This window comes from Brachyhypopomus gauderio, chromosome 6 (assembly GCF_052324685.1).
Source record: "Brachyhypopomus gauderio isolate BG-103 chromosome 6, BGAUD_0.2, whole genome shotgun sequence".
Lineage (NCBI taxonomy): Eukaryota > Metazoa > Chordata > Actinopteri > Gymnotiformes > Hypopomidae > Brachyhypopomus > Brachyhypopomus gauderio.
Window position 1 is genome coordinate 28,721,081 of NC_135216.1, and position 14,446 is coordinate 28,735,526.

Genomic DNA, 14,446 nt, shown 5'->3' on the forward strand with positions numbered 1-14,446 from the left:
TTTAAGTAGTTAAAACTGTCAATAGGTTTAGGTAAAGATATTTTTACATAAATTTATACAAAAAACCCTCAGCTACTTGAAATAGAATAATATTCTTGAGCAATTTTAACTTATCAAGATGGTACTTTTTGCAGTGTGTCTCTTTCAAAAACACAACAGCCATAACTGGCAAACAAAAATAGAAAATTTACTTTTCTCTTTCTACTCTCTTTTTTTGGCCTACCTCCACCCCCCCCCCACACCTTCTTTGGAGGACAACTTCATTTTTATGTAAGGATCAGAAAACAATTCTGTACCACCACCATCACCACACAGAGAGTAGCCTGTTCAGCCATACCAGTGTTATGAAAATGAGGCCATTACATTGATTCTAAATGTAGGAGTACTGTTTGTGTGTTTGTATGGGGAGGGGTGGAGGTGGGAATATGCAGGTCCAGAAGAAATGGTCCTCTGGAACAAGGTGAAGGTGAATTGGTGAAGCCACACTGTAAAAAAAAAAAGTGTAAAAAAACGGTAATTTTCTGGAAATGGGGGCGCCAGAAAATTACTGTAAAAAAACAGATAAGTACTATAAATTTAAAAACATACATAAACTGTAAAAAAACGGCAATTTTCTGGCGCCCCCGTTTCCAGAAAATTACCGTTTTTTTACAGTTTATGTAAAAAAACAGATAAGTACTGTAAATTAAAAAACATACATAAACTGTAAAAAAACGGTGATTATAACACTTAACATGCAACACTGTCATTTTAAAGGAAATATTCCTAAAATTGAATGTGGTCTTTACTCTAGTTCACATTCAAATATAACAATATTGCAGTGTGGTGTAGGAAGGAGAGGTAGCAAACAGATCCACCGCAGCACAAGGCTTTTTAAATTCAAACTGCCTCAACAACATAATCACGCCAGACCCCACGATCACGCAGAAGAGACCTAATTTAGACACAAAACATGAGAGAACGGCAATAACACGACAACACTACACAAACATGGCATAGAATAATTCACACAGTACAACTACATAAATTGATGAAGGGGGACTTAAACCAAGTAATGCACATAATCAAGTACACAATTAATCAACACATGCATAGACATCACATTAACAGATAACGATACCGGAGTCGCAGAGACTCATGGGAAGTAGCGCCGTTGTCACGTAGGGCAACGCCCCCTCTCGTGGCTGCCACTCTGGGTTCCCTCGTGTCTGTGTTCCGTGCCTGTTTACCCTGCCCCGCTCGTTGTCTCTGAGATTCCCTGATTGTCCGCCACGCCCCTGTCATAATCGTCCCCACCTGTTCCTAGTTTAGTTCAGTGTTCATATAGTCCCTGTATTTCCCCAGTCTGGTTGTCGGTTGTTTTGGATGTCTGACCGTTTATGTGTTTCTCAGTTTCGTGTTGCCCTGCTGTCGTTTGTTGCTTTCCGTGTCGTTATGCCCCTGTACCTGTCCAACCTTGATGGCTCTCCTGTTATGACCCCTGCCTGCCACTACGATGACGATTGTGGAATGCCCTGCAATAAATCTCGCTCTTCTCAGCGATTGTGTCCGTCTCCTCGCTCCGTGGCGCGAGCCACGTTACAGCCGTCCCCCATTGGACCGACGCTTCAATATAAAAATATATATAACATTAATAGTTAAAATGAGCCATAAACTCCGAACCGTCAGAACACACATTTCAACGCTACGGTTATAGTTAAACTATGATCGGACAGGAATGCCAGACACATGTTCTAGCACTATATGAACCGATAAGAATATATTACGCGTTAACTAAATAAGTTACATGCACTGAAAGCTGACGTTGCAAATACTCATTTGAAGAAACACTGATTTCAAAACTCATGCATTTGGGCTGCAGCGGGGTGATAACGAAAGGTTCTTCAAACAATATGCACAACCAGAACAACTCTTCATGCACACTGTGCAGTGGTCCGATTCAAACAGGCCCCACCCCTACCAATCATAAACTTAACATATTCAGTTATCTTTACTTAACATGATCATTGCAATGCCTATTTCAGCTCAATAATGATAACAACTAGTTTTATTTAGTAATGGCAATATTTTTTATGAAACATGAAATAATAATTAATGATTACTAAAAATTTATTAAAACCTAATCCGGGTTTACAGTGTAGATACAGTGATACAGATACAGTGCATATTTAATAGTGGATTGAAAATGAGATGGATCTGGAACGCCTTAACTCTTTATGTATGTTATAAATATAAAAATAAATCACAGTCAAGAACATTTTACTTTTTACTCACTTTTATAACATGAAAATCACATATTTAACATGTCAAAACTTAAATTAAAACATGCATCAATGTTGTCTTGTAATATTTCCTTGAAATTAATTCCAGAAGATTCTATTACTTTGTCTCATTAAGATTAATCAATATTACTTTCTTTTTACAGTTTGTTTAGTTAAAATTATTATCTAAGAATTGTTAAAAAACAGATTTATAATGTATTTAATTTATACAGATTTTTCTTGTTAAATCACATGACATTTTTAAATAAACAGTTTGTTCTGGTAATTGTAATACACTTTCCCTGTCATTTTAAAATACAGGAAAAAACTGTAAAATTTATTGGGAAAAACCTGTAAAAAAACTGTTTTTTTTTTACAGTGCACCCCCCACCCCCAAAAAAAGTCAACATTGCCAGAAATTTATATTCAAGTTAGCTTTATTGGTATATAGGTGTGTATATATAAATACACCTATGAATATTCTGCACACACCTGGCACTGCCACATCATCTCCTTTGTGCACTTGCCACATGTGCACCTATCACAAGACACACAACGATTAGTGGCACGGTTACTTTTGCAACAACACTTGACCTGGCACCATGCCCTTTTCCCTGTGTCAGGTGTGGGTGGTTGCTGCTGCTGAGCCTTTTCCTTGGCCACCTCCTTGGCTGCCACATGAGCCTGTGCAAGCTCTTCTGTAAGGTTCATCAAAAACTCCGACCATCTCTCCTTTACCCCAGTGCATGCTTGAAAAAGCACATAGACATTCAGTGCTGCAATGTCAATCATATTATAAAACACAGCAACTGGCCAACGCCGTGTTCCGCAACGCACAGTGTACTTTCGTACCATCTGGTCCATTATATCCACACCACATTTTAGGGAGTTGTAGTCAGTGATTGTGTTTGGCTTTTTTTTTGTGTGTTCCCAGTCTCCACCGTACTGTGCATGGTACTGAGGATGCAGACAGTCTTTCTACGTTTGGGTGCGTAAACGGTCAGTGTGGCACCAGAGGTTGAAAACACCTGTGTGCTGAATTCCTCACGGACCAAAGTCTTTTTGGCAGAGTCTGGAAGCTCTCGACGAATCCTGTTTACTGTGCCAAGGAGGGTGGTCTTCCGGCCCAGCAATCGTTTTGCTAGTGACAGTGAGGTGAAAAAATTGTCTGTGGTAACAGTTCTTCCTTGGTCCATAAATGGTTCCATGAGCTTCATCACCACATTTTCTGACAGTCTTTCCCCTGTGGGACGACTGGAGTCTTTACCAAGGTATGGGATGATGTTGGATACGTACTTGGTTTTCAGGTCACATGCCACCCAGAACTTTATCCCAAACTTGTCTGGTTTTGTGGCTATATACTGAAGAAAACAGCAACGGGTCTTGGATGGGAAAAGTTGCTCATCTATGGTGATATGCCTTCCTGGGTTGTACGAAGTGATGCAGTTGCCAACGAAAGATTTCCAAATATTAGAAATTGCAGCAAACCGGTCAGTTGCAGCTCGTTCATGGCGTGTGTCCTTGTCGTCAAAGCGTAGGTGCCGCATGATGTCCTGAAAGCGTTTTCGCGCACTTTGAGTTGCATGAATGTATGAAAGGTGCTATAGAAATAAAGATTATTATTATTATTTTTATTATAAAAAGGGAAGGGCAGAAAAAAACACAGCTCAAATGACCACTGCAATGGTTCACCAACTGCTGCTACATTGGGCATCCATATTCACCCAAACACATATACACACACACACACACCCTCACACACATACACCCACAAACCTTATTTTCAGTAGTTTTTAGCACATGCATGTATGTATGAAAGGTGCTATAGAAATAAAGATTATTTATATTATAAAAAGGGAAGGGCAGAAAAAACACAGCTCAAATGACCACTGCAATGCTTCACCAACTGCTGCTACATTGGATATCCATATTCATCCAAACACATATACACCCCCATACACATACACCCACACACATACACCCACACACCTTCATCCCAACATAAATTTACTCATATATGTACCCACACAGACAATCTCCCCAAGGGGAGGCCAGAGTTTTTTCTTCTCTATCTGAGTCAGTGAACACATCCAGCAGAACAATGAACTGATGGTTCACACCATCACCCCCCTCCCCGTCTACCTATAAGTGGCTGCATGTACATAACAAAGGGTGGCCTAATGGGATGCAAATGTCCCCAGAACTGCCCCCTGGTGGAGGCCAGGTAGAAAAGTTTGGAATTAAAATGGTGGTAGTCCTAGTGTTAAGAGAAAAAGAAGACGGCAAAACCAAACCATACAAAAACCAGTTAAAACCATGGGGAAAACCTTCCTGAGAGTCCATCCTGAGTGCAAATCTCCCTCTGTATTCTATTATCCTAACTCCCATGTGACCCTCCCTGTTCTTTTGTTCAGGGCTAGGGGTTCTGATGTTAAAACCCCTTGGTGTGTACGTGTTAAAGTAAATTGATCCAGTGCCATTTCCTCCTGCGTCTCTGTAGTGGAGTCCATGTAATGTGGGTCTCCAATACCATTATGCGAAGGTATGTGATGCCCACGTGTGCAAAATGCCCTGTAAGTGGTGTAGGTGTTGTAATTTTTTAAATTTTGTATATATGTTGAGATAATCTAGTGTGTATTTGGTGTCCCGTCTCCCCTACATATTTCTTGTTGCTAGGGTTAGGGTTAGCAGATAATCATGTAAACTGCATTCTTGGTCTGTAAGCTGGTGCCCTGTGGGAGGAGGTGGCCCTGGGGGACATCTGGCAAGTGATGATCGTGAGATCTGGTCCAAAGGACTCATTCCTGTTGGAAATGGTGGCCCAGTGGGTCCCTAAATCCTTGTGAACCTATGGGTAAAGTGGAGTGGACCAGAACATCTTTAAGATTTTTATTCCTCCGGTAGGCCGCGACCAGCTGGACTCCTCTCAGAGGTGGATGTAGGTCCTGAGCCCTTTGGAAATCACGTCTCACGGTTCTGTTCAAAGAAAGTGACACATTATTATAAGTAGTGATGAATGGTAAGACCAACTGGTGGTCTGGCTCCACGGTAGGTGAAACTGATCTGATTTGTTGGAGGGTTTGGGATTTGATATACCGGAGGAAACGTTTTGAATAGCCTCTATGTCTAAGGGCCCTGAATAGTATTGTAGTAGCTTCTTCTACATGTTGAGGTAGAGAGCACAACCTATGGAACTGGATTAATTGTGATTTTATCAGTCCCCCAAACTTGTGTTTTGGGTGATAGCTTTGTGAAGTAAACAATGAGTATCTGTAGGTTTAAAAAATACTACAGAAAAATCCAAAAAATCAATATTCTCAGTGTGTATGAGCCTTAAGGTTTATAGTTTTGTGGTGATTATTAGCTATCTTAATAAAGTGATTGAATGTTTCCCTACCGTGGGACCAGACCCCAAAGATGTCATCCAGGTACCTATAATAGATGTCCGGTTTATGTGTCAGTCTGCTGAAAAGTGTTTGTTCCCAATTGGCCATATATATGTTTGCATATGCCGGTGCAAATTTTTTACCCATAGCTGTCCCCTGTATTTGTAAATAGACCTGTGAGTGGAATTCAAAATCATTTCTGGTCAGACTGATTTCCAAAAGGCTCAGGACCCCTCCATCTGATCGCTTTGGATCTGGGTGTGTCCAGAACAACTCTCCCACGGCCTCCAAACCTAGCTGCGTATCAATGTTGGTGTATGATGAGACTATGTCTGCAGTGAACAAGAATGCAGTGTGTGGAAATGATAAATTCTGTATTTTATCAACAAAGTCATAGGTGTCCCTGAGGTAGCTGGGGTGTATTTGAGACAATGGATTAAGAAAGTGGTCTATATATTCCGCTGTCCGGTAAGACTCGCTCCCGCAATCCGAGACAATCGGTTGGCCCTGGGGTACCTCAAATGGGATCGTCCATGCTTCCAAATCTTTATGTATTTTGGGTAATAAATAAAACCGGCGTGTTCTGGGTGGATTAGGGCCAATCAAAAACTATTTCTGGGAATTATTAATATAGCCCTGCTCCTGTAGATTCTGATAAATTGTGATCAGTTGTGACTGGGTAGCTATCTGTATACTATGTGGTAATTGTGGTACTACAAGTTGGCCAAAGGAGAAGTCTTTAGGTCTTACGGTTTAGGCTGCACAACGCATTTTAAGGCGGAAAAAGAAGAATAATAATAAATATAGCCGCAAGCGGCAACTACGGGGTCCAAGCTCAGGTTTGGCAAGATTTGGGCATCCATTGGCACATCATGTAAAGCTATATGTATATGAAAGCATATGAACTATATATTCTAGTATAGCGCCACCTAGTGGTGCAATTCCCATCATACTTGAGAATGTCTTAGAGGGTTTGTAGATGAACATAATATGTGAGTTTCATGTTGATTGGCATATGATAAGCTTGTGAAATGTGTGCTGAAAGCTGATTGGTCGATAGCGGCGGCCATATTGGACTAATGATGGTGCAGGGCAAGGACCTGTGCCATAGGTACATGTAGATGATGCATACCAAGTTTCAAGTTATTTGGGCAATCGGTGTGGGCAGGAGTTTTTTGGCCATTATAGCGCCACCTAGGTGTGCATGTCTGCCAAAATGTATGTGCAGATCTAGACACCCGATAGGTGCATGTATATGAAATTTGGTGTGAATACATGAAAGCATGCCTGAGAATAAGTGGATTTTTGGCAAAGGAATTTTGACCTTTGACTTGTGAGGCATGTGGCCACGCCCCTGTGCAGAAATGTGCACTTTTGCTCTTCTAGAATCAAAGTTCAGACTGTTCTGAACGTTTTGATACCACATATATGCATGTATGTGAAAAATCCAGGGACTAGTTTGCGCTCAAAAATGTGTGCATATTTGCACATTATGCAAATTAGCTCGAAATGTAAGGGGCGGAGCTTATGGCTTCAAATTTATTTTTTGTAGAATGGAAGATGACTGATCAGATGCAATTGGAATTTTTTGTTTATGACATAAGTTGTAGGCGTGACAATTTTTTGCGCACTGTAGCGCCACCTAAGGGGCGGGTCGGGCTGGCGTGTTGCGCCTGAGTAGTGGAGAGGAGTACTACAAGTTGGCCAAAGGAGAACTCTGTAGGTCTTACGGTTTAGGCTGCACAATGCGTTTTAGCGGACTGAAAACTGATTGGTCGATAGCGGCGGCCATATTGGACATATGATGGTGCTGGGCAAGGACCTGTTCCAGAAGTGCAAGTAGATCATGCATACCAAGTTTCGAGTTATTTGGACAATCGGTGTGGGCAGGAGAGTTTTTTGGCCGTTATAGCACCACCTAGGTGTGCATGTCTGCCAAAATGTATGTGCAGATCTAGACACCCGATAGGTGCATGTATATAAAATTTGGTGTGAATACGTGAAAGCATGCCTGAGATACAGCAGAATATGTGGATTTTTGGCGAAGGATTTTTTGACCTTTGACTTCTGAGGCATGTGGCCACGCCCATGTGCAGAAATGTGCACTTTTGCGCTCTGCTAGAATCAAAGTTCAGACTCTTCTGAACGTTTTGTTACCACATATGTGCATGTATGTGAAATATCCAGGGACTAGTTCGCGCTCAAAAATGTGTGCGTATTTGCATATTATGCAAATTAGCTCGACATGTAAGGGGCGGAGCATATGGCTTCAATGGAACTTTTTTTTTATTTTTAGAAGAGCACATGCCTGATCAAATGAATTTTATCTCTAGGACATACGGTGTAGGAGAAATGCCTGTGTAAACTTTTTCATGCGTTTGTGTGCACTATAGCGCCACCTATGGTCGAATCGGGCTGGCGTGTTGCGCCTGAGTAGCGGAGAGGAGTACTACAAGATGGCCAAAGGAGAAGTCTGTACGACTTACGGTTTAGGCTGCACAACGCGTTTTAGCGGAGACGTAAGAATAATAATAATCGGAACAAAAATACAATAGGTTTCCAGCACCTTCGGTGCTTGGACCCGTAATAAATATAGCCGCAAGCGGCGATTGGCGGGTTCACAAAAAAAGGCAAAAAAGCCCAAAGGGTCTTTTAAACCAACAAGTGATAAGAAGCTACTTCAGTCCAAAAAATGGACAGATAAAGTAATTTGCAAAAAATCATTCAACTGAGGCAATAAAGGCCCAAAAGATCAAAATAAAATGTATTGGCAAAATGATTCAAATCATAGAAGTTAATCAAATGTTGTGATTAGCTTTGTATGTGTGTGTTTGTGTGTTTTTTCATGTATGCAGTAAGGGCTTCTAGAGGCTTTTTAGGTTGGCTTGAGCCAAGGAATACAGCTGAAGTAGAAATTTGTTTCTAGGCCATACAGTGTGAAAGATATTGGCAAAATGATTCAGACCATACAACTAAATCGAATGCTGAGATTAGGTTAAAAGCACCGACACACTGACCCAGGGGCCTAGTCAAATAAATATACCTTTGGCTGAATTTGTCAGAAGTTGTGAACATAGCAGCAGGAGAGGTCTGGTTAATGCCCCACATGTAAACACCACTCTTTAACCCTTTTCATTTAGCTGACAAAATCTGTCACATGTGAATCTCAAACAAACCAAAGAGTGATGGCTTACTATACAATAAAATAACGCAAATATTCTTATGTTCGCCTGTTCATTATGTTCTCATCTCTACTCTGACATGTTCTCACTGTTGTGCCCATAGTAGGGAGGCCACTAGGAATGTGTATCTAAATAGACTTTGATGATAGAGGTTGTGTGTGAAATGTGAATTACATGTCTCAGACCCAAAACCCATCCAGCGAGGCGAGGCGATTGCACGCCATAGTGGGCCGATGGGATTGTAACCCGATTTGGGATCCCAATAGCCGTTTAACTAAATTGCCAAATGGACACCTTTGTGATTTCCTTACTGACCACACTGGTAAGTCCATAGTGCCTTCGTAGACACCTCTGGGGGCGCTCTCGAGCTATCCGTGGACCACGCCCGATACCTCACACTGATCCAGAATCCGTTTTAAGACCTAACACGTGGCATAATGGGCAAACGGGCATGGCATCCTATTTCCAATTTATTCTATGTGTTGGCATGCTATTCAAATAGATTGCAAGTGGGAGGTTTGGACACACCCCACCCACACCCCAATCCACATGCAATTTCCAGTTTATTCCATGTGTTTGCTTGGTATTGAAATAGATTGCAAGTGGGATGGTTGGGCACTACCCACCCCAGGTGGGCGTGTACAAGTTCAGGAATTAGGGGTAGGAGCACAGGAAGAGAACCGAATGTCGTAGGGGCCCGAAACTTAATAGGGCGGTAGTGGGGGGCCCCTGGAACAACATATTGAAGCCACCCTCCCCCCAAAAATGGGCGTGGCCGGAAGTAGGTGTTCCCATTGGCCGATCGGCTTAAGACTTGATAGGGAAGTAGTGTGGGGCCCCTAAAACAACTATATTTAACCCTGGAGAACCCACGGGGTCAAATTTGGTTTGTGGGTAATTGCTACCATCCAAAATGAGCAAACATTGAAAAAATATATATATAACCTCAAAAGCCCAGAGTGCCACTTCTGACACCTGTATAGTGACACCTATGGAGTGAATATTGAACTGCAGGTAGTTACAGTGTCAGTGACAAGATGGCTAGCCACATGCTGTTTTGTTGAGCTGCAAACCTAGGTAACTAATTTGGCTTCTCAGCAAATCAGAGGTTGGTAAAAAAAATATTTTTGTTAATCTGTTTAGTAATAGCTTGTAGAATGCTTAGAAGTAAGTTTTGTATTGTTTTAGGATAAATTGGTGAATATTAGCTAGCTCAAAAAACGGGTCAAAAATGACCCTCTGGGTGTACTGGTCCTTTGTAGATACAACATTGTGACAGTCTTGTATTTGGCTAAAGCCTTGAAATAAATGTATTTTTTATATGTTTTAGTAAGTTACCATGGTAGTACAGGGGCAGAGACTAAGAAAGTAAATACCCCTTTATTTTTAGGGAGTATGGCCGCTCCCTTTTCAAGACAGAAAGCAAAAGTTCACTGTAAAACTTAGTGACATTAGAGCAACTTACAAAACTTACAAGTATTAGAGCATCTTGAAGCTGATGTTAGTGACTTTGCCCTGAATTTGACAGTGATAGCAATTCTGATGAGTTGTTTCAACCGCATAAGATAAGATAACCTTTATTGATCCCACGAATGGGAAATTCAGTTTCCCCAGGACCCCGGTGTAAAGCACCGAGAACCTGGAGTGGCCACACTTCAGGGTGCCACCGTACAGATTAGGGAGAAACATAGAGAGATAAACATGAAAGAGATGGTGGTGTATCTTCTTCCCAAGACAGTGACTTGTCCTATGACTCGTCCAGTGCTGGATGCACATCTTGCACGCTGTAAATTTCCCATCAGGACCCGTCGATGGTACATGATGCTCTTCTGGCATTTCTTGTCTGTTGCGGTAATCAATGCATGGCTTCTTTACCAGCATGACTGTAAGACACACAGAGGTGTCAATTCCAGGTTCAGAAAGTAAACGTCCTCACCAGGATTTTGCTCAGGCTTCCTGGATTGTGTTGATTCCACTAATTTTACCTGGATTGCTAATTAGAAAATCTAGTAAGCTTGAGCAAAATCCTGGTGAGGACTTTTACTTTCTGAACCTGGAGTTGACACCTCTGCTGGCACAGGGAATCAGTGGATCAAACACTCTCAAACTTCACAAGTTTCAGGGTTTGGTAGCTCAGTGCTTGGTTGAAGTTGGAACAGCAAGAGGACAGGGTAGGCCATCAACTCCTGGCCCATGTTCCCCGCCACCACCAAGATTTGTTTGAGATTATCGGAATGCAGATGTTCGTTTTGACCAAATTGCCCATTGGCCTGTCAAGGAGGAAAATCGCCGTCGATGTGCTGTGTGCAAGGACCTCAAAACTGAACTGTGAAAAATGTGCAGTTCCTCTCTGCGTCAACAAAAAGAGAAATTGTTTCAAAGACTACCACAATGTATAGTATGTGTTCCTCTGCCAGCAGAGCATATTTTTGGATAAGCAAATACCCAAATCGTTTTTTTCCAGGGCCTTGTGTTCCCGTTTCCATTGGCCAAAGTGTATTTGTATATTTGAAATTCACTTCTAATGTGCAACAAATAATGCAAAAAAAATTATTAAATGTATTTGTGAGGTAGACTGATTATTTTCCTAAATTTAAAATAGTTAAATTTAGTCCATTTTACACCCCTCCCTGCAACCCTGTATCTGAGCTGTATAAAAAATGTTGGAAAAGAGTTTCCTGAAAACAGTGGAAAAACAATCGCTATTTTGAATCGCAATCGCAATTTATAGATAAAAAATTGCAATTAGATTATTTTCCAAAATCGTTCAGCCCTAATACAAAGTATTATTATTATATCGTGATCGATCGATCGCCTGTGGTTGACGCCAGAGCGAACTCGTAACTTTTTAGTCTAAGACGCTCAATGCGTGAGAGTTGCCAACCCTGCAGGTATAGCAACTTGGCTAAAATATGTGCGTGAGGGCATTTGGTAGCGCATATCCAGTGTGTTTAACAAAGCCATGAAGCCGGGCTTGTTCACTACATTAACAGGCATCATGTCTTTCACTATGAACTCCGTTACTGCCCGAGTTATTTCAGCGTGCCGCTTCCAATTATATCCATAAGGAGTTACACTTTCAAACGGTTCAGTCAGTGAACCCTGTCTGCTGGACCGGTCAAGCTATCTGTGCTTTTGCGATTCATCCGTGCTTTAAATCTTATTGCGCCTATATGCGTGATAGTGATGCGTGAAGGCTGTATAAGCGCAGAGAAACACTTTTGCGTATTTGAAGACGCAGCACTTGTCGTTGGCATTTTAGCCTTACAAATATCATACGAGGCTTTGTGGTGTTTTTTTAATGCTGAAGGTTTGTAGTGTTACCTCGCATCGCAGCGACAGTAGCAAGGCACGTTTTGCAGGGTACCTGACGTTGAGCAGCATCTTTTTTAAAGCCAAAGTAATTTCACAAAACTGATGTGCTGCCCCTCTTTGGTATTAGACTTTCAGTTGTGTCAGCTTCTGTCGAGCCTGAAGTCATTGTGCAACAATTTAAAGTGCGCTGTGTTAACTTCACTTCTCCACCTCCCTGCCTCCTGCTCGAGTTTGCTCCGTTCGTCCTCGGCTCGCTCCCAAGTCATGTGACCAGTTTAAATCGCAGCCTGTGCGATTAGACAATCGCGTTTTAAAAAATCGCGAAATTATCGCAAATGCAATTAATCGTTCAGCCCTAGTTTGTATCGACAGTGTTATTGCAATTCATTGAATTGATAGGCCTAAATCCCAATGGGTCAAATTTGGCCCAGATTCTAAATTAGGGAATGAAGGGTTAAAACTGAAAAAGTGGATATTTTTGTGTTCAGGGAACTTATAGCAGTCATTTAATGCATAGTTCATAATTTTCCAAAAAAGAAAAGGGTTCTTGGGTTCTCCAGGGTTAAGCCCCGCCCCCCAAAAGTGGGCATGGCTGGAAGTAGGTGTTCCCATGGGCCAATCGGCTCGAAACTTTGCAGGGGAGTTCTATTAGGGACCAGAAACAACATACTAAAAGCTCGTATCTGTAAGTGGTCGGGAAGTCGAAAAACAAACCAGGAAGTGGAACAGGAAGTAACTTTCCCGAGGTCTTAGGGTCATGAAATTTCATAGGGGATGTCTGGGAGGGCTCTGGAACAACATACTGTAAGCACGAGTCCAAAAGCCAAGCGGAATTTTCACACCACTAACCCTAACCCTATCGCATCCCACTTCCAATTTATCTGATAGATGGTTCGTGGACACAGATCCCTTTTCTCAGTCCATTGAAAATATTTTTCAGGAATATTTTTTTCTGATTTTTTTACAAGGATCTGGAAGGGCCTAGACACGCGGTTTTCGGATATGGGGTCGAGGGCCCCGGGACGAACCAGCATTCGAAGCCCCGACTTCTAAGCACCTCCCTAAGCCCTGATTGGCCACATCCCACTCCCAATCTATTTCCATTCATTTTTCGCAGACAGGTAAAAAGGCAATTTTCTGTTCCCGCCCACTTAGGGGGGTGGGGCTCCAATATGTCATTCATGGGCCCTCAGACAACCCACATAAAAAATGTCATGACCCTACGTGCTTCAGAAGCCTCACTGCAACCATAAACCTAAAAAAAAACACATGGCACATATGCACTCCGCCATTTTGTAAATTTCAGACATGTGGTGCCAGTGCGGCCAAACGGCTGGACGTAGCCGCACGCCGTTAAACAAGCTTTATGTGGACACCCCACTGATGAACCAAACCGAAGCACAGACCCCTAGGTCACACGGTTTGGGCGTGGCAAGCGTTTTGGCCTTCTCCATTGACTTTAATGTAAAAAACACTAAAGGGGTCCTTGGGGGCCTCAAACTGCACTTAGCTGCACGCGCTTATGGCCTGTGCATCCACCCCACTCCCCAATGAACCAATGAACATACTGTAAGCACGGACCCCAAGGTCATACAGTTTGGGCGTGGCTAAGTTTTGAAGGTGTTCTTTTTTCTAACACAGAGCGGTCAAAAGCATACATTTGGGGATGCTGAGGGGCCAAAATTTGACGTAGAGGTCCCAAAATCGGTCGAGGTCATCTCTGTGATGGCCCGATGGAGGATCCCGAGTTGCAAGTCCGTAGCTCAAAGCGTTGGCGTATGGCAGCCATTAAGCTATTGTGCTGTAGTTGTTGGCCTACAGGTCAAACACACATTTGCCTGGCCTGAACACCACCCGAATGACAGAGGTCCCAAAATCGGTCGAGGTTGTCTATGATGGCCCGATGGAGGATCCCGAGCTGCAAGTCCGTAGCTCGAAGCGTTGGCGTATGGCAGCCATTAAGCTATTGCGCTGTAGTCATAGGCCTAAAGGTCAAACACATTTGCCTGGCCTGAACACCACCTGAATGACGTAGAGGTCCCAAAATTGGTCGAGGTCGTTTCTGTGATGGCCCGATACAGGATTCTGAGTTGCAAGTCTGTAGCTCGAAGCGTTGGCGTTTGGCAGCCAATAAGCTATTGCGCTGTAGTCGTAGGCCTAAAGTTCAAACACAAATGTTCATACATTTGGGGACGCTGAGGGGCCAATATTTGACTTAGAGGTCCCAAAATTGGTCGAGGTCGTTTCTGTGATGGCCCGATGCAGGATCCCGAGTTACAGGTCCATAACTCGAAGCGTTGGC